This window comes from Tetrao urogallus (genome assembly GCF_951394365.1).
Source record: "Tetrao urogallus genome assembly, chromosome: 3".
NCBI lineage: Eukaryota > Metazoa > Chordata > Aves > Galliformes > Phasianidae > Tetrao > Tetrao urogallus.
The window spans coordinates 29,115,967-29,137,970 of NC_136815.1; the positions used below are offsets into that span (position 1 = coordinate 29,115,967).

A 22,004-nucleotide genomic window follows, 5' to 3' on the forward strand; every position below is an offset into this window, starting at 1 on the left:
TTTACTGTGACCCGCAACAAATTTTTGTTAAAAAGAAAATCTTTTCACAAGCATTTCTGACTCTGATTTCTGCCCACAGCATGTAACAGGATCCTTTTAAATTCTGATTTTTTCAATGGAAAACTTTTACAACTCCCAAACATATTCTATTACAGTAGTTTATTTAAAAATATATATATATTTCAGTTTAACTAAGGTGCTTCCATTTCACAGGCACAACAAATATATTCCAAAAATAATGCAAAAACAATCACTTTAATGATGAGAGTTCCACACAACTCTAGGACTCTTTCTAATACATTACAATGGATTGGTTTTTTTCCTTTAGATATCAAATGGTACAGGTGGTATTTATTTGGACTAAGATTAGTTAGATCATGGCTGGTATCCTGAAATTCTTGCAGACAATAGCTTGTGTATTAGATCAAACATGCTGATTTCTACTTTCTTCTCCCTCTTGTTCCCCTCCATCTTCCCCACCCCTATTTTAACATCTGAAAGTGGTTACTAACAAACTGGTCAGTGAATCTTTCCAACACTATGAAGATATGACACATACAGTATATTTTTGTAAACTCCTACAGGCTCCTTTTTCCTCTTCTCTTTCCCCCTCTTCTTTTTTTTTTTTTTTCTTTTTTAATTTCTGTGTCAGCTTGATGTGGTAAATTAAATGCCAATCCACACAAAAAGAAATCTATGACTGTATTTTCCCCTATTCTTCCCTCAGCCTCAAAAAAGAAAATATCAGCCCTATCATCTGTACGTTATGGATTATCACATGTGAAAAGAAACATCATAATTAACCTCATCAAAACTCTCTCAAAAAAAGTTCAAAGGAAGAGATTCATGAGTACCTTGAGCTCTATATCCTTTCCTACACTTGAAAAATACACGTAAGTCTTGACAGGAGCAAGGCTTTTCAGTGCCAATCAGACAACACATTCCCTAGTAACATCCAAAAAGGCAAAGGCCATCCAGAATATTACCTTCTCCACTACCTCTGATGCAGGCATTTGCCTAAGGCCACTGAAAGGAGGAGTGGAGAAAACTGGCAATTTCATGATACAGTACACAAAAGCACTTTCTAAAAGAAGAAATAAAATTGAGCTCCTTTTTTCTTATGTAAAACAAGTAATCATTTACAGCAATTAGTATGCAACTGATGCTAGTTCTAGAATTTAATTCTATGTTTATTAGTAAAGTAGGCAGGTCAACTCACAAAATTGCCTGCTTCCTTGCAATGTAAACAGAGCTTTCCTTTCCATGCCATGTACCTAGGAAGGATTCTTAAAGCAGTTGGTTCATAATGAACAAAAATCACTTTCATGAAAAGGAGCCAGGAGAATGTGAAAGCCCAATTTCCTTTTGTCTAAATCTAGCACTGTCCAGTGCAGAATACTTTTCCTTGCAACCTGGATGTGTGAAGAACAGCAGGCTATGCCTTTCAGCTTGCTTCATCAGCTGTGATTTTAATTTGAAGTACTTTTGTATTAAACTTACTTTTTCTTTTGCCAGCCCATCCTCACTAATGTTGCACCACCTAAAGCATTCAGCCAATGCTCTCCCCAAGCTAGCCAAGCATATCAAGTGTGCCTGCAACACTCACAGCCTAATGAACAATGAACAAAAACAAAAGTAACAGCAAGACTCCTATTATCTGATCTTCCGTAAAACACAAAAACTGCCTTCTCTGGTACAGAGGAAGTGCCAGTAAGCCTGCAGGTGTGAGCCAGTTAAAAGAAAAGGCTTTGGCTAAATAGATTCTTTGACTGCCAGGGATTAGAGTCATGGCACTAGTGGCAACACACATCTTTTCCTTTAATTTACAAAATTTTCTCACGAGTTTGCAAGAGTTCACCCCATCAGGGGCTTTCTGAGGCCATTGAAATGTCTTAAGTTTTAATTAAGTTGGAGTTGTCAGAAGAAAGCTTTTTTGGCACAGAGTCAGGGTCATTAATTACTGCTATCTTTGTTTCTTTCAGAAAAAAAGAACTCTACTGACTTGTTGGGTTACTTATACAGCCTGCATTTTCTATCCTGCAGTCCTTATTCACCTCCAAGCAAGGCTTGATTAAGCAGTTTACCAATTACTTCCATCAATCTGATTTACAAATCCTATGGGTAATCTTAATTTCAGAAGCTTTTCTCTCTGCTGATTTGAGGTACAGTAGTAATGAAGGCAGCATTACTGTTAGAACCACAAAGCATTTTAAAATTCTGCATTTTCTATCCTAAATGGTACCTGAATCACATTCCTGATTTTATCATTTCATACCCATCCTTTTATATGCTTGCAGCTGGATTGTCAGTCATTAAGAGTCACAAGCCACATTGCATAAAAAAAAGCAGAATAAACATAATTTCCTTGCTGTCTTGCAGTTGTGAGGGAAAGTTCATGTTTTCTATCAGTCAAATAAATACCTGTAAATAAGTTGGCATTCAAATCGCAGTCCATGGTGTCTGCATTTGATACTTTACAACTTTACCACTTGGTGCCCTTTATCCTCAAAATGAAAATGTCCAGAATAACTAACTAAAATTGTTACCCTATAATAATTATTCACTGGCCTAAAGACTAATTTGTAGACTTTTTTTTATTATTATTATTTTTTATTTTTTACAGAGGTGTTCATATCATAAAAAAGCCAACACCTTATCTGGCACTAATTTAGTACTTCATCGGGGATTGAGATATCGGGAAATCACTGTCTCACTCTTCGCTGGAGATAATGGTCTAGAAACTCCATTTGAAATATAATGCTATACAGAAATGTGTTTTATATCCATACCATATATGAAGACGAGATTTTGATTGCCAAGAGTGTTCATTCTCTAGTATCACTAACATCATGTGCATGTACAATTCCTCTAAAACAAATACGTCACAGCTTGATAGTCACTGTATTTTCAGGTACCCAGTAAGCTCTTGATTTTGTGCAAAATGTTTTGCATAAAAATCATTACCATTATTAGAAAGCTTGATAACTCCATATCTTTCTAAATACACTGCCTGTTCATTTAAATGAAGTTTGTGTTATTAAAATCCTCACATTCCTTGAAGCCTGCAAAAGACCTATGTTAAACTACATATTTTGTACTGTTTTTAATAAAAACATTGGCAAAATAATGTTTTTTCAGAAACTCTGACTTGGATTTCTGATTTATGGAGCATGCTTTACCATTTTGAGCTACTCAGCTCAGCAAGCGGTTGCTCAGACACTGCAAGACTTGAAATGTCTGTGGAGTAGTATAAATTATTTTGATCCTCCCATGGGTATTTACTTAATTTCTCACCCATTTACTGTACCTTGCATGAAATGGTAGAAGCAAGATAGATTAAAAAGCTAGGAAAACTACCAAGACTTTTAACTGGATCTGGAAAGTTAAGATACTTGCATCAACAGAAGCAATCTGCTTTTAGAGAAACTACTTGGCTGCTATGTATGATGTCTGTCCTTTGCCTCAGTTTCCTAAAACTAGCATGAAAAATAAGAATTTCATAGAAATGACAGCAGCCTCTTACTTGATAAAATATCGAAAAAACAGGACAATAAAGACATTACAAAACTATGTTGCAATGTCTTGCAAAGTAGCTATTTATTTATGACATTTTATTTGTTAGTTTTATTTTGGCGTGGGTTGCCAAGCCATCCCAGAATTGCATCAATCCTTTTTATTATTTTCAATTTTTTCACCTTGGTTAAGATCATCACTAACCCCCAAAGAAACCTAGGCAAGCTATTTATGTCTACAGGATGGATATATACAGAGATGCAGAGTAGTCATCATACTCTTGAATTCTTATTTACCCCTTGTCACTCATGCAAGCAGCGTATACCTGTATGCCTCTGAAGTGGGAGACTGGAAAACCCAAGACTCGGGGACAACTCCTCCCACCCTTACATTTGTCAGTCTGCAGCTGGCAAGCAGCATGAGTTAAGGTATCTGTATGGACAGATTTTCAGAACTTCAGAGTGCTTTTACTATTTTTCTTCTGTAGTTGAACTGTATCTTTAAAATCCATCCCTCTGCATAAATAACTAAACAGAGAAATAAATGCACTAACAAGAAAATTTCTGCCATGATAGTACTGTCAAAAAGCCCTATGATAGTCCATGCTATAAGAAAAAAAAAATAAAAAAAATGCAATTGTAGCTTTTTAGCCACGATGAGAAACAGGAAACTTTAGCAGCCCAGTTCTGATACTACATACTATATGCTGCATGTGCACACCAGCCTATATTTTTCAAATATCAGAAACTTCTACACGAACACAATAAATCAAGAACTGGTTTAATAAGCTGATTTAACAAGGCATTAAGATGCGTATTCAACACAGGAGGTGGGACCCAAGCTCTTTAAACTGATCAACACAAATGTAGCACAAGTACTGTGATAAAGAGTTTGCAAACCTTTTCCAAATGCTCATTGCAACTTTTAAATAGAAAAAAAAAAAAAAAAAAAGAAATTGTTGGAAATTACAATTTATTCCTTTGGGATTTTCATCCTTTCCATGATTTTATCTTGGTATACATAAACATATAACCACACTACTTGACCTGAAGATTCTCCTTCTGTCTTAATAAGTGCACTGCTAATATACCTAATTAAGTGAGAAAAAAAGTCAACATGGTAAAGTGCCATTATACTAGTAGAACGTCCTAAATGCAATATTCATTTGATGATGAAATCCCATATATGCTCTTTATCAAGCAACATGTTATAAGACTTCAAGCTAGGCTCATTTAGTAGCAAATATGGTTGGTGTTAGAGAGAGCAAACAACTGTACTGGTAACTTCACAGAAGGTTAGCAAGCAAGTACTTTTCCCTGCTGACATTAAAGGTATTTTTATAAAGTAAAAGAGAGAGCAGTAGATCCTTTCATTTTAATAAAAATGAATTTTCACTTACACAAGTAACTAAAAACCTCTGTATGCTTCTATGGTAAAAGACTGAACTACATATTTCTCCATATTGTTGTCTTATTAATATGTCAATAAACATGCTTAGATTTACAGTGGTTGGTGTGACATGAAAAAAGCTATAGCAGATAACATCTAAATAATTCCAGTTCTGTGAAGGACATGGGTAAGGCAGATATACTTATTTGGCAGCCCAGGATCTCACCCAACTCTTTGTATGACTTCTAGGTCATAAACATACTTTTGGATGTAAGAAACAGGGAACTGGCAAAAAGGCTCAGGCAAATATGAGCCAGTTGGCTTTCTAGAATCACTAAAAGCAGATAAAAACAGCTGGATACAAATCAAAAAGTCTGCAGTACCCACACACGCCTGGAGCAACAGCTCTACTTATTGAAGGGCTATTAGCAACTGTTTCATCTTTCTTCAGGAGACGCTGTTGTAAGAATGGTATTCCCTGTATTTCTGCTTCTGCCAGGGGCAGCCCTCTTCCAGAAGAACAGACTTGAGTAAAAAGGTAAACCACCTATTCGAACTACAGAGTAAATTATAAAATTTCACTAGATAAATACATAAGAGTGACGCAGGTATCAGAGTGTGTTTCTGTGTATGCGCACATGAAATTTGACTTTTGACTGGATGGTTGAAAAATACTCAAACTGCTAATATCCAAACATCTAAAAACACAGGCAAGGATAAGGATGCCTTAAGATGGTCTTATTTTCTGGGTAGTCTTCTAAAGCTACTATCTCAGGGAGTAAATCTAACACATTTTATTGAAGATCACCTTGCAGTGAACTGAACCACTTGGGCTTGGGGCAGTCTGCTATGATTAGTTTGGTGCCAAGATGTCATGGCTAACAAAATATCTGATCCAGAAAAAATCTGAAATTAACATGCTTAATGTGCAAAGATACTTGGTTAAACAATAACTACTGCTCGTTTTACTTCCTTTGTCCAGAACCATGAAAGTTAAAGCTGAAAAAGATAGCAGTATTCACCCATCTGTGCAGCATAGCTTCCCATTATATGCTTCATTGTCCACTCACATTTCATAGAATCATAGAATCATAGAATCACAAGGTTGGAAACGACCTACAAGATCATCTAGTCCAACCATCTCCTCATCACTATTGCCACCACTAGCACTAAACCATATCACGCAGCACGTCATCCAGATGCCTCTTGAACACTGCCAGGGATGGCGTCTCCACCACCTCTCTGGGCAGGCCATTCCAGTGCCATTTCAATGTGAGAGCTTACAATTAATACACCTATTCACACCTATTATTGCTTTTTGACATACCTAAAGCTGTGTGTGGTATTTTACATGTGGTCTCACTGTATACATAGGAAGGGGTATATTCGATTTCTGGTTTATGTTATGACACAAGCAAGTGCAGAACTGTTGAAGAAGGGCACAAGCTGGTTGTATCATATTGCAAACTCATATGCAATGTGCTGCCCACTACCACCTCTACGATTTTTTTCAACACCAATTCCTTCCAAAGCATCTTTCTTCTGCTCAGTACCTGCATTTTACATTATTATTTCAGCAGATGTATCAGATTCCATTTGCCAGGTTGAATCTCATTTTGTGATTTCCTGTCCATATTTCTAACCTGTCCTCACTTCTTTTCATATCTTCTCCCTCTGTCCTCACTGGTGTTGGTAGCACCTCCCAGTTTTAGTATAACCTGTCGATTTAATGAATGACCTGTTTACATCCCCTTACTTAATCACATGGTCAACAAATTGGGTCTTTCACTGACATCTGCAGAACACTTCTGAGCAAATTACTTCGTTCCCAGAATACAGTTTGATTTGTACCAACTGGAAAATTCACATAGCAATACTGGAATACTTCAGTTCATTTTGGTTCCTCAGCTCCACAAAAACTTTTCTAAAATTCTTTATCAATCTCTACATACAAGTGAAGATCTAGGCTCTTTCCTTCTTAATTAAACTACAATTTTTGAATATTTTTGCCTGATTTTGTGTTTTTAAATTAATTTATTCCACTCTGTAGTACTGTGTTTCTTCTCTGTTCACTTGGACCTTTAGAACCCATTTTGTCCTCCATGTTTTTCAGAGAAGAGGTGGAAAAAGTGGAGGGATTCCACTAGATGGCATGATCTCTCTTTATTCCATTTCTCTTAAAAGTCCCTGGGTACACCCTTCTGGGATCAGGTGTCAGGAGGAGTAAAAGAGAGTCCCATCAGACTATCCACTCAAGAAACTATAGGATAACAATTCCAAGACATTACTGCTATTTGGCCCACAGCTTGCTTTTCTTTCCATACTGTGAGCATGTGTGTGGTTCAGGAACAAATCCTGGTCAAAGAGTCATCTAACTTGCCTCCAAATGAGGCAGTCAGAGGGGGCAGGCAATAGGGAAAGTTGCATCTGCCTGGATATTTCTGGCCTCCTGAAAATGCCTTTGGACTTAGCAAGTGGCGAAAAGAGAAAGTACAAGGTAAAATCTTCAGTGTAGGAACAATATTTGTTATCTTATTTCTTAATCACTGTCATTACTTCGAGATGACCACAAATCTTTATGCAATCATGAAGATATGTACATATAGAAAATGGACCACTCACACAAACACACACAAATAAATATTCCTACTGTTCTTGTGCTTTATGCCACTTTCCTTTCAGATCAACTAGTTTGACTAAGTCATACCAAGTAGTAAGTTAAATTGCTTTGAGAGAATGATAGTTTCTTGTGGCTTCAGTATCACACCCAAGACATTATAAATAACAACAGGCAGCCTTATGGTAATTACCAGAATTACTCTTCTTTTATTGAAGATTGGTACTAGATTTTCTTTTTCACAATCCTATGATAATTCGTCAATTACTTTTCAAAAATAATTACTAGTGATTATGTAAATTCATTATCTATGTCTCTTAAGACCATACTATGCTTATCATCCAGACCTGCTGATTTGCATTTATTCCATCTTTTCTAAGTATTGCCTTACACTTTTCCAGCAACAACTATTTTGAAAAGGTCTTAATTACTTGGTCTATTATGTCCTTACTCCTTTATTTTTCTTGTCAAAGACTGATTTTGAAAGTAGCTCAGTGCATTGGCCATTTCAGAAGTAGCCTTCATTTTGTCACCCTCTTCATTTATTACTGAGCTTGCTTTTTCACTTCATTATTTCTTTTTTTTCTCCAATATATTTGAAAAGCTATTCTTATTTCCCCTGGTTCCTTTTGCTAGTATTTACTCATTGTGCTTTTGCATTTCTTTTAACTTTTCCAAGTTGTTTTAAAATACTTTCAATTTTCCTGGTTGTTTCTTTCATTCATTTTTGCGGAGGGAGAGATTTGGCATCCATAGATCTTTAAGCAGCCCCTGCCGAAACTAGAAACATTTCTCCTTATCCCCCTCCAAAATCCTTTATCCTTCTCAAAACTATGATGTAGTGCTTTTTAGAAAGAGGACCTATAGCTGGAAAATGGGATTGGGAAAACCTGAATGCTATTTTCATCTGCAGTTGAGCTCTAAAAGATAACAAATAATTTGGTAATCTTATAACTCAGTTTCTCCAAAAATAAAACCTATATACCATCTTTGTCTTCAGAAGTCTGTGTTAATGCTCATTTAATATCATTATACTCTCTGATTTACTCAGATGTTATAAATGTGGAGACTGTTCTGATTTTATGGGCTTCTATCATTAAGTTCCTACAGGAAAGAAATAGGCCAAGTTGCTCTTCCCTTTCATACTTGAACCTACAAAGTTAATCTAGATCAGAACATATTTTAGTAACAAAAGGCTGGGTTTTCTTCAGCTGTTATACATGAATAAGATCTGAAACACTCCTTTGTGTACATTAACTGTGATTTGCTGTCTGCTTAGCTGTGGGTAGCTGCAAAATATTCAAATACCTAACATGTTTGACCATTTCCTCTATTTACAGTACTTTAAAAAGACTTTACGTTAGATATGGTTTGTTTTGCATTGCTACTGTCGTTATGGCTAGAAAAGACATACCCTAGTAAAACTCCACCCATCAGAATTCAGTGTGCTTTGGACAAATTAAAAACTATTATTGTGAACTTATGGAGACAAAATTGAGACAGTAGTGGACCAAAGAATTAGCATTCTCTGCTCTAAGTTACACTGTAAAAAAATATATTTGCTAAATAATTTGATACATTTTTGTCTATGTTGTCACCAATGAATCACATAAATCTGTGCAGAAGTACAGCGGCAACTTCCACAAGAGCTTTTATTGGGGGACAAAAATTGAAATAGGACCATAAAATCTTGAGTTCTAATATGAGAATTAGTCAGGAGCAGCAAAAATAGTCTTGGAAATTGAGACAGTTTGTTGCTACTTTCATCTCTTCCTTGTGTCAACCCCTGGCTTGGGAAGGAAATTAAAGTTGAAATTGAAAATTTAAATGCTAATTTTAAATTTATGGATATCCATATCCCATATGTTCAAACAAACCCAATGAAATGAGTATACTCCAGTGAAAATAAATGTCCTGATCACTCTTCCCCTCTTCAGTTCTCTGCTTTTCCAGGTGGCTGCAGTCAGATCTTTTGCAATAATGGCATACTTCAATCTTTGATACTTAATTGTACCGGATTACTGTTTGGCAACGAATCAACTGGTTGGCCTGGGGACAGATCATTTTATTTAACGGATCATCACCATAACCTCACCAGCATGCAAACAGAAATCACCATTCTGCTGCTGCCAAAAACTTGTGAGAACACAGGAGGCTAATAACACCTGTGAGACACTCGTCTAATGACATACACAGGTAAGTGGCCACTTAAAAAAATGAAGGACAAAAGGGCAAAAAAAAAAAAAAAAAAAAAGGCTGAAAAACTCGAAGTGATGAAAACCTAAAAATCCAGAGCAGAGATTTTTGCTTTTACCTAAAGGGAAAATCAACTAAAATCAAAATAGCTAAGGGTTTGTTGGTTTTTTTTTTTTTTAATGGTTAATTACCATTACACTTACAATAACTTGTTACTTATTGTTTGTGTAATTTAGGCTTGAGGGAGAAACATGTGAGCAGTCTTGTTCCAAGAAAGCTTCAAGGAAATAATTTATGAGAGTTCATAGATAAGAGTTTTTAGATTTGACATTTTGATTTCTATAATAAATTGTTTTATTTAAAAAGTAAAACATTATATAAATTAATTCATCCCTCAAGCAACGTGTAGAAATACCTTAGACATGTTTCAACAAATGTTCAGTCTTCAGCTATGTTCATTAAAGTGTTCTACTCTGATAAGTGCTGTAAATCAATAAGTAAAACTACACAGTGCCCAATTTAGAAATGCAGCTTCTGTCTACTTTTGTCCTTAAGAGAAGCAAATGGCATTACTAGTGTCGTGTCCTCTCCTGTATTGTGACTGCAGAAAAATTATGAAAGACATTTCCTATGACCAGTTATGAAATGCATACAGAAGGGTGGTGAAAAGTTTTATGGATGCCATAGCAAATATCAACATTTCCTAGGGAAGGGAAAAAACAGACGTCAGAAATGAATCTGTTTCCATTTTCAGGACAACAGGTGAGTGAGAAAAAGAAATTAAACTCTATAAGTCAGCAGATTTTCACTTCATTCTCTTTCTCTCTTCTGCCCTTCCAAATCAACAGCTACATTCTTTACTATTAAACAAAATTTACTGTTGGACTTGCTACCTCTTCTCTTTTTTTGATAATGTCTCTCCATACAAACTTTTTTATTTTGGGGACAGTGTAAGTCCTTGGACAATGTAAGTCCTGCCAGCTGCAGCCTCCCACACTCAGCCACCTCCCTGGGCCCATTCAAGTGCCTGACCTGATGGAGCAAGCCCCTATTAAATGTTCATAGATGCACTCATAAAAATACACATTCATGGTAAAAGCAATAGAACATACAGAAATAATGATCAGGATCGTTGGGCAGAATCCTACACAGAGAAACATACAATTATAGAAAATGAATTGCCTACTAGTACTACTAACAGTAATATTGTAAAGGTGATAGCTGTTTCTACAAATAAATCTAAAATGACCTTTTGGCCACATGGAGTCTGTGATATTTTATAATTTACTTTCAGTGATAATCATTTCACTGGAGGCCTGAATTTTCCTTAATTTGCCATATAGGATGAGCTAAGTACAAAGGCACCAATGAGCAGAGGCAGTGAATTAGCTGGGGTTAGAAGCAAAATGTCTGTTAGGCAGCTAATTCTTTGAACACTTAACCACAAAAATTTTAAATGACTTAAACATCTGTACAAGAAACAAATAAATCCTGAAGGGTCAAATCCTGCAGTCTTAACTCAGGCAAAATTCCCATGGACTCATGGGATTTGACCCCTAGTTGGGAATACACCCTTGTTCAGACCATCTTTCTCAAGCTCAAATGTGGAAATTCTCTTCAGACCAGAGAAGTCCTCAGGGAAGAGCTTTCTGATACCACAAGCATTCAAGACACCAGTCTGGGCTAATCACTAACAGGTTAGCATCTCTGAAAATAATACTGTCTAACAGCAGAGGAATGTGTAGTCTGGTTCTCATAAAATTTCAAACCTGGGACAAAACAGAAGAATCTGGTCGAGCTACCTCTTTTTTTAATCTGAATTAATAACACATTATCAGTTTGGTAAGAAAATACGAACTGTTATTATCAAGCTTCCAGATATACCATGAAACTTGGAAGCAAATGTAGTAGTATTTGCTACTGTGTATACAAAGTAAATGCTAAATATTGAATACTTATTTTTCAAAATCACTACAGTTTATAAATAGTTTATGGATTATCCACTGTAAAACTGTACAGCGATTCTAAATTCTAATGTTCTTTGGAAAAAAATAAATTAAAAAAGCCACCAACGCACATAATAACAATAAATCTATCCTCAAAAAATAAAATATCTTCACTTGAAGAAAGGCAAGAAGTTACCTGCCAAGCCAAACTCTATTATATGTCAATCTGTCTGCTTTCAGAATAACTGACAAAAATTTGATCAGGCTTATCAATACCTCATGTTTGTCCCTGTTATTTTCAAAAAAACAGTCACTGTTTTTTTGGGGGGGAGGAACGAGGAGTGAGGGCAGTGAGAGTTGGATTTCAGCTTTAGAGGCTCAGCTTGAGACAGCCCAGGCCCAGTTTTCACAAAGACTGAACAAAGCAGATGAGTACCTGCAGGTGCTCAGCACCTCTGTAAGCAAGGTGTAAGGTACATGATCCAGGGCATCCGCATTAAGCAGCCTCTTTTGAACAGCTGGTACAAAGTGCTGGCAAACTTAAGCTGGCCGCCTTACCCAGCTGCGAGATTTATATTCATCCACAGGAGAAAGAGCCCAGGGTAGCAGATGCCCACAAAGCGAAGGGGAAGTTTGTCACCTGGGGAAAGCATGCAGAGATCAGAGGCTTGCAGTACTGCTGCAGAAACTCTGCTCCCGGCAGGCATCTGAATTCCACTTACAGGGGGTTCTTGCTGGCTACAACATCCTGAGGACCCATGAACTGGAATTTTTCACAGCCTTATTCCCTTTACTTGAGAGTCCCTACAGACTTAGGAGGAATGGTGCTTTTAAATGTCCTTTAGCTACTGCATATACCAAGCATGTCCAAATCACAGCTCATGGGCCACATGTGGCCCAGCATAACTCACAGTGTGGTTCCTGCTGCCCAGTGCCATCATGGTGACAGCTCTAGCCCAACAACCTCTCAGTACCAATGAAAATTCAATACGCTCTTAACCCCATCTGGGCTGAAACCAAGCTCTGGGGTGCAGTGCAGTGCCAGTACACGTCATGGCAAATAAGTTTATGGCGTCTGATACACTGCCTAAACATAGTCCAGCAGGAAGCAAAAAAATACAGAGCCATGCTTTCCATTTTGATAAAGGAATTTGAGAATAGGTTTCAAAATTGCCAAAAAAAAAATTCAATTTCTGGTTTATTTGCAACTCCATTTTCAATCAACATAAATACATTACTTGTGAATTTTCAAACGGAATGTGTAGATTTGTAATTAAAAATTTGATCATGTTTCTTTACCGAACTTTTATAAGACTTCTCTTACCAGAGAGAAGTATCCCTCCCATCACTGTCATGTCTTATTTGTATCATTGTTTTTTGGCAGTACGTAGATTTGTGAGCAACCGTGGTCAAGGGTGAAGCACAGAACTCACAAATAACTGCAGCCATTGCCATCAAACCAGATAATGATGCATTAGTGTCACAAAAACAAGGTCACATATCCCGCTGGTTTTATGTTTTTGTTGCTCTTTTTTATACGTTTTAATAAAAGTCACTAAAAATTAAAATAAGTTTTGTTGCTTTATATAAATAAACTGTATTATATATTTTAGGAGGGCTGCTCCAAAAGTAATGCCTCCTGTGTTATAATATCAGCCTACAAAATCAGAGGCGGATGCTGGTGGTATGACTGTAGAGTCTGAATCTTCCCACCAGTATTCGGTTACATTTTGTCATCGTGTGACAGACGGCAGCAAAGGGACAGTCTGACAAAATGGCATCTGACATGGAAGTGCATATGATGCAAAAGTGTGGAATTGAATTCCTCCATGAGGAAAAAAAATGGCACTCATTGACATTCATCAACACTTACTGAATGTCTGTAGAGACCAAACAGTGGATGTTGGCACAGTGATGTGGTGGGTGGTGTGCTTAAGCCGTGCGTTTCAGTTCCCCTCTGCTGGTTCAGATTTTTACAAGCACAGCACGCAGGCTCTTGTTCATTGCTGGCAAAAAATGCATAGCTAAAAATAATGTTTTGTTGATGATTTGGTCAATCAAACAGTGTTATTGTATTCTGTTGTGTTTTCCATGGAAATAAATAGGAGGTATTACTTTTGGAGAGACCTACAGCCCAAGATAAGTCCTCTTCACTCAATGCAGCCCAGGCAAACAAAAACATTGGGCACCCATGGCATATACAATGTGTATCTCCTGTAAGAGATCCTACATTTGCACAGAAATCAACATGAGGTCTCTGTGTGAAAAGGAGTGATCTCTGCTAGGTCTCTTTGTCTCAAAAAGGGAACAGAGAAAACTTTCAGAGCCACAAAAGTTAATTTGTAAAGGCTTCATCATAAATATCACATCTGGTAGAGAATAATTGTTTGAGGAAAGCAACATTAAAAGCATTTTTCTAACACAAAGAACAATACATTTCTTATTTACAAGTTTCTTTAAATTAGTAGACATTTGTCCTGAGTACTTATCTATAGTTACTGTATTTTTTTAGCCTACTGAAAAGCAAACCAAAGAACGGAGTACTTCCCCACAAACAAAATAGAGCTAAAACGATCATGATGGCAAGAGAATCCCACTTTATCACTCTGCCTGGAATTTCTATTGCAGAAACACAAAAGTCTGATTTATTTTTAAAGCATTTTAAACACATACCAACATTACTTGGAAACAGGCCAAACAAAAAAATTCCATCAGAACTGACACCCTACAAACACATGTTACCAGTAACCGCTATTGAGCCTAAAGAAATAAATGAAATGCTATACCTTTTGGCAATGCAACATTTGGCACTTAGTCAAAGATTCATAGCAGCAAGGTATATATCTACTTTAAATATACAGTAAGCTCAGGAGTACGTATTAAGCACATTTCCCTTACCTTTAAGAGAAGTCTTTTGTCCTACAACTTTTAAAATTAATATAAAGGCTTTTTTAACAGAAACAGTATGCAACCTGTATTCCTTAGCTGGCCAAAAATAAGAAGAAAAAAAACTCAGGAAAAAAATATAATCCTTGCAAAAACAACCTTTTCCTCACTGCTACTTAAACAGTCTTGCTTTGAGAACAGGAGAGGAGGAGTACAGGTGATGGTACTGGAAGGGAAGAAAATATTTTCTTGAAGAAATTCTCTCTAACAGAAGTGCTAGAAAGGTTTATTAGGGTTCCAGGTATCTCCAGCAAATGAAAGCCTGAAAAGCCTTAATCTCAGCAGCCAGTTAAATAAGAGGAACAAACGCAAACTCAGTAAGTATACAGAGGGGTAGCTCCTGGGATTAAAAGCTACTATCCAAGTTGGCTGCACTTCTGCATGCTTCATAACAAAACAACTCCAAACAAATAAACAGCAATTGTCATGTAAGCAGTAACATTTCTGAAAAACAATACAAAGTGCTACATTACACTTATGGAGTGTTTTACAGCAAACATGTGTAGACTTCAAACACTTGAAGATCTCCTTGTATTTGCAGGGAATTTAGACTTACGGTTATTACTAGAATATTTCCATGTGAAGAATAGAAATAACATCTTAAAAAGAAAAATAAATGCTTCAACTCAGTTGCTAATAATGTAAACTCAGTCTTCTGTTCAGTTTACAAATTTCACCTCTCTCACTGGTACCTTTTGTGCTGGCATTTGAGCACTACCTGTGGCATACTGCTGCTGAAGTTGGGAGTCAAATGTCACATTTGTCCCTCTCCCTAGCAAATATGCTGAAAAGAAGTCCTACACCGCTGCTACAACATGTGAAGGCAGAGGAACAGCTTACAGCAAAAGGCATAAGCTTGGAGGACTTTAAGGGCAAACTCGTGGATATTTAAATTGGATTGCCTGTGGACCAGTAGGTGAAATCACATGTGCTGAGGAGAAGTGTTAATTTTAAAATCTGCTCATGAAACTAAAGGTGCAAGGAGGGATGTCCTTTGTCCTGTTCAGCTTCTAACAGTAAATGATATCACCTTTTAGGAATTTTTTTTTTTCGGGTAATGAAACCACGCTGGGCTGGAGAGAGAGAATAAGGGACATCTGGATCTTCTTCTGGAATGACAATTAGGCAGTGGTCCATATTAACAACAGGCAGCCAGTAAAATCACTCTGGCTCATGCATCAGATATAAAGTGATTACCTTCAGATATTGATTTTACAGCAAGACCAGTCCCAGAGGTTATAATGCTTGTTTCTAAGTGGACAGATTTTTGAGTGCTGGAAGTGAACTCTGCAAGGATCTATTACTTCCCAACAAATATTTCAAGCACTTTGGTGGTTAGTGCCATGAAGACTATTCCAACAACTAGTACCTCTGAGGGACTAGAAGAAATTATTAGGCCAGTGTGTTCTGTTGTTCCTCCCTTTCCCCATATGTTATGTTACAGTGACTTTGGACATTTTGTTGTAAAGTTCTCTAATTACTCTAACAAGGCTAGTGAATCATACAGGTCTCCTACTGCCTAAAGAAATTAGGGTTTGGGTAAATGCTCAGGGTTGGGTGTAGGGCTCAAGGTAGGACAACTAGCTCACCAGAGCACTCTGAGAAATGCACAGATGCATTCCAGGGCTGAATGGGTGTACTTGCTCTTGGGTTTTTACACTTGTATGTATGGATATCTGGGAACAAAGCATATTTGTGCGCATCCAGAAGAGAGGAACAAGCATAAGAGCTTTTCAGCATAACTCTGTATTTCCCTATGGCGTATCTGACTGCTGTTTTTTCTGTTCCATCTGAACAAACAAACAAAAAATTAAAATAATGTAAAAAATTAAAAATTAAAAAAAAAATGACAAGGACGAAGCCTTTTCGCCTATCCAAGCTGCCTTTGGGAGGCTTGTTCCTTTAAGGATCCCAGTGACAGCATGAAGCAGTCTAAGCCAGCAGGCACAGCTGCCTGACAACAGCAGGTTTTGATGCAGAGCCCTGGCTCCATTGCCCAGGCTGTTTCTCTGAACCTCACTCGCGCCTTAGGCACCTACTGTACAATCAGCCCTAATGCCCTCAAATGAGCATCTCTTGTGCACTTCCCTCAAGGGCTACAGTAATGTTTTCTACTTATGGCCACTTGTGAAGACCACTGAAAAATGGCAGCTAGCACTGAAAGCAGCTGCCCACTTATTTAGCAAATTTTCTCGTAGATAGCACTTATGCTCTTGACACTGCAGCTGCTACTAGTTCTATCTATGTGAATCTTAAAGAATTTCTCTAGATGAAGATTTCTAACACATCAGGACATGTTTTCTAGCACAACTTAAAACCTTTTAACTCAGCTAGGTTGAATTAAGCCTTCAGAGAAAGCTTAGGTTTTACGTTGGCTAGATTCTATTATGAATATTTACACTGTTTGAGTATATCCCATTAAAAATACATTAGCTAATACATTCCCATCAAAGCTGTTAACTAAATTATTGAAATCTACATACTGCCTCAGTTTCTCTCTCATTCTCCTATCTGTGTCCAATAGTTGGTTCCAGCTAAGATTTATAGCATTGGGCTTATGATAGCTGGTATCAAGAGAGGTCCCCTGACCAAAGGTTAGCAAACCTAACAAAGGAAAGGTTAGGTGCCACTCATTTCCTCTGCCATACTCCCATGGAAAGTAAATTGAGAATTCTGCAGGTCTATGGGGAATTTACTTCATCATTAACAAAATTTACAAAATTGTATTTTTATTTTTTTTTTTTAGTTCCCATCATTCAGGCTTAAAAAGTTTTATGATAAGGATATGAGTTTTTTCACCCTTTAAAAAACAACAACAACAACAACCAAAAACAACAACAACAAAAAAACATTGTATTCTCAGGTCAGAAACTCAAAAAAAAAAAAAAAAATTAAAAAACATACTTTGCACTGTCAGTAATCTTTGCTTTGGAAATCATACAAGATTTCAGTCTTCTAATGTGTTACCAATTATTCCATAAGATATTACCACTGAGAAGAAAACTGCTGTTGGTCTGTTAGGTACATTTAGCCACAAATGTAATTCCAGGTACTCATTTATCCATACGTTAGACAGCTCACTTATTTATCTTAGAATATATCACTTTAACACCATTGCAATATATAAACAATGTCCCTGACGTTCAGATGAAAGATTTGACTGAAGCATCACAAAAACACGTTGAGCAATCAACACCAACACAGAGTTAAAATAGACTCTCTTTTTGCATAGGAGGACATCCTTGCTGACATCTCAAGCCTAATGTAACACAAAATTAGAAGAAAACATCAAGAAAAATCCACCCACAGAAATGTCATCCGTAAAACAGTGTGTGTAATAACATACATAATTCCTTAGAACATACAAACTTTTTAAAAGTATAATATAATCTTTGATGGAAGAACTGAGTGTCCACTATAAGTTGTGCTGTGTTTTTAAAGCTGTACTAGCAGATCTAACATAATCAAGATGATTTATTCATATGCAATGTTGTGTTTGTGATAGGCTTTAAAAAAAGTGTACTCTGCTTTCACAAACTTTCAGGTGTGCATCAGCTCAGTAGGTCTCTTGACACTTGGTAGGTCTCTTCTGAGCAATAATGAAGGTGTGACTGCATTTTTACTGTGTGATGTGTTCTTTCCCATTCAATACAATTGGGGAAATTAAAAAAAACACAAAACTTACAGTAAAATCCAGATAGTTTCTGGCATTTACAGAAGTGTTAAGGAATTACAAGTACACAAAGCAGCTTCTCACTTCTATGAGGTCTATGAGAGGACCAAAGATATCAGCAAAATTTTATCCTTATGATAATAGGCCTAATTTTTTTTCTTTTCCTCTGAGCTACCTTAGAACCAGGGAGCATCTCCAAAACAGAGAGAGAATTATGAACAAATTCATTTGCTTCTTCAATATTTATTTTCAGAATTCATCTGTAAGTAACAATTCAGTGTTAAAGGAGCTTCCTGATGTACCATGTTCAACAATCCAGTTCAACTTCCCAGTCCACGAAAATAAAAGCAAAGTTGGTAGGTGATGTTTTTATTTATTTACATTCTGTTTAAGCTGTTGTTCTTCTCTCACAACATCCCTGCTGATCCATGTCCTGACCGCTGTATTTGGTTTGGGTAGCACATTATTCTCCAAAGAACATCAAAATGCTTGCAAGATTTGTCGAAGAAGAAGGTATTTTTTGCAAGGCTCTGGTTAGCAGAATATGGTCCTTGGATGATAACTTACTGGACTTGAACAAGGAGCATCACCATTATTCATTTATCATGTAATGATACAGACTTTTACATGTAGCTCACGCCAAGACATTATATGCCCTCAATGTGAAGAAATCTCAAATTTCCTGTGATATTATTTGGAAACCTCCAAACCATCACGCTGGTCGAAATCACAGAATCATAGAATTGTAAGGGTTGGAAACGACCTCCAGAGATCATCAAATCCAGCCCCCATGCCAAAGCAGGCTCCCTACAGCAGATTAGGTATCCAGGCAGGTCTTGAATAGCTCTAGAGAAGGCGAATCCACAACGTCTCTGGGAAGCCTGTTCCAGTGCTTTGTCACCCTTGCTGTGGAGAAGTCCTTTTGCATATTGGTGCAGAACTTCCTATGCCCCAGTTTATGGCCATTTCCCCTTGTCCTCTCCCCACAGACCACTGAAAAGAAGTTGGCCATGTCCCTTTGTTTCCCACAGCTAAGATATTTATAAACATTAAAATAAGATCCCCTCTCAGTCTTTATCAGCAAAACTAGAGAGAAGTGGAATGCAGATATTAAAAAAGTCAATAAGATGGCCTGCTCTAAAAGTGTTTCAGGAATAGTGATATCAAAATATGTGCACTTACAAAAACAAATCATATGTATGTGAACATCCAGTATAAATCTAATTGGGTCAAGTAATTCAATTGTGCTAGTATTAATTCCTAAAGGAAAAAATATTTTACATACCCATTTTATTTGACAAATTTCATATTACAGATTTTTCTGATTATATTCCTCTGTATTCCATAATTCATTTGTGCTAGTTGAGATATCCTCCCTGTTTATAACTAAAGAATATTTAAATCTTTATAAATACTCTCAGACTTCAAGGACTATACTTTGAATACATCCAGAACTTTTAGGAAAAGCTTACAATGAACTGACCAAATTGATCTGTGCTATAGTACAATTGATTTCTGTTAATGCAAATTCCACTCACTGATTTTAGAAAATAAACACAGGATGATTTTTTCCCCACTATCAATGTTTGACGTGACACTCAAGGATACTTTTAAATCAGACACACATAGCTCTTAGATTGATGTAAGAGTGTTAGGTTAAACTCATTTTTTTAAAAAATTATATTTTAATCCCTAAAGGATAAACATTTATCCTCTAAGATACAGGGATAAAGATTTTAATGGCATCTTGCTTTGGGATTCAAAATAAATAAGGCAAAGATGAGTTTCCATCTTCTTAAAACTAAATTACAGAGATTAAAATATATAAACACAAAATGAATGTATTCCATTTGCATATTATATTTCGCTCTTAAAGTTGATATTGAAGATTAAGGGTCAGCATTTAATCCTCACTATCCTAATCCCTAAAATTACAAAGACAGGCATAAGTGCATGTCTGCTCCACTAAATTACCTTGAAAGAAAGCAAATTCCGGATGAAAAGGGAAGCATATTTATATTATGGTGATTTAAAATCTGTCGCCTAAACACATCTTCTCCCCTCTATCCATTGACCTAAATTGCTCACTAAAAGCTTGCTTGTCTGCAAATGGGCAGCTAACACTTTGAGACAATCCAGAGATTCTTCACTTACGCACAATCATGCCAACTATTTTTCCGACTACAATAAACACTGTCTTGTTCATATTTTGCAGAAACAAGAGTCAAGTTATAAACCAGAAGAATTTATTTTCTGTTTCCAGCCCAATTCCTAGATATAGATAATTCTAAAAAAAATTTAGATTCTAAGAGAAAAAAAATATAACTGGAAATTAGTAGGTCAAGCATGCTCTGACTTACACATTCACAACTCTTTGGGGAAATACACCCCAGTGGATATTGTGCTTTGGAAGAAACAAAAATTTAACTTAAAACATCACTAGTCTCTAGAAGAAAAAAATTACCTATGCTAAAATTTTACTTCATGCTGCCCAGCAGGTCCTGTTATACTCTGTTTTACACAATAAACTATTAGGTTTTTTCACAGGTCTCATTGTTTGTCTGAAATTGTTGAAGGAGCTGCCATTGACTGGAATAGGATGAGAACTTTCAATTGTCTGCTCTGTTGCTTTACAAATATTATCTCACAAAGTCACCAAAACCACAAAGACGTTAAAAAATAAAAGCAAGCTGAAGCTCTTATAGTTGCATCTAGCATTTTATCTACATTTCTAATATTGCAGGTTGATAGAAGTGCTACACCATGCAGTGAGAGAAAAGTATCTAAGCTGTACACAGCCCTAGAGACTTGCCTTCAGAACTGCCTGCCTACATTTTTATCAAGATGTTTTAATATTTTTTTGAAGAATTAGTTTCTAATTTAAGCCATCTAAGAGAGAACGACTTCATCATAATTATCAAACTGAGCAGATTCATAATTATAATTGTCAAGATGGCATTAGTTTCCTTCGTTTGAAGTTTATTTACCATACATAATTTTATAATCTATAGAGGGGGAAAAAGATCCCTGTATAAAACCCATAGGACAATATGTTTCTTATTCCTGTAAGGACATTTTTATAGGCAGCCAGAAAGTGTCTTTCTATTTATCAGAAGTATGCAGCTACAATAGTATCACTGTATTTAAGAATACTTAGAAGACTGAAAAACATCTCAAGCACAATTAGTTGAGTTTGTTCTGTTTGTTTTTTTGTTTTTTTAAACTCTCTATATTCTTCCACTCAAAGCATAGTTTAGAATCATCCTGAAACAGTTTTTGTCTTCTTTAAATTACATAACTAAATAAAAAAAAACTCTTCCAAATACAGCCCATTAAATAAAAAGTCCAATCTAAAAAAAAAAAAAAAAAAAAAACAAGCAAAAAAAAAAAAAAACCAAAACACAACAAATGCTGCTGTGATATTTCAGATCAAAACCCCTGCTGCTTGGTCATGATAGTTACAAAAGCAGACTAATGAAAGAAGGAAAAATTACAATTAATTTTAATTTTGACAAAATCCTACTGCTCTAATCAACTGCCTATCAAACGTCAATGCAAATTACACTAACAAAAATAACTATTAGAACAGGTTGGTGAAATAAAATTGTCCATATACTCCATCTGCATAGAGAATGTCTGTGTGGGAATTAGTTTTAATGAACAACAAATTACAATTACTAAACTAAATGAACCATCTGCCTGTTTTGTTTGTTTTCCAGTCTCA

The 22,004-nt window shown here is 36.3% G+C and overlaps 1 protein-coding gene across 1 annotated transcript in view; it reads right to left on the minus strand.

Annotated features, from left to right (window-relative positions):
* ZFHX4 (zinc finger homeobox 4) overlaps nt 1-22,004 on the minus strand; it is a gene marked incomplete at both ends in the record, with an annotated part of 125,469 nt that overhangs the window by 74,055 nt on the left and 29,410 nt on the right. The window lies entirely within an intron of this gene.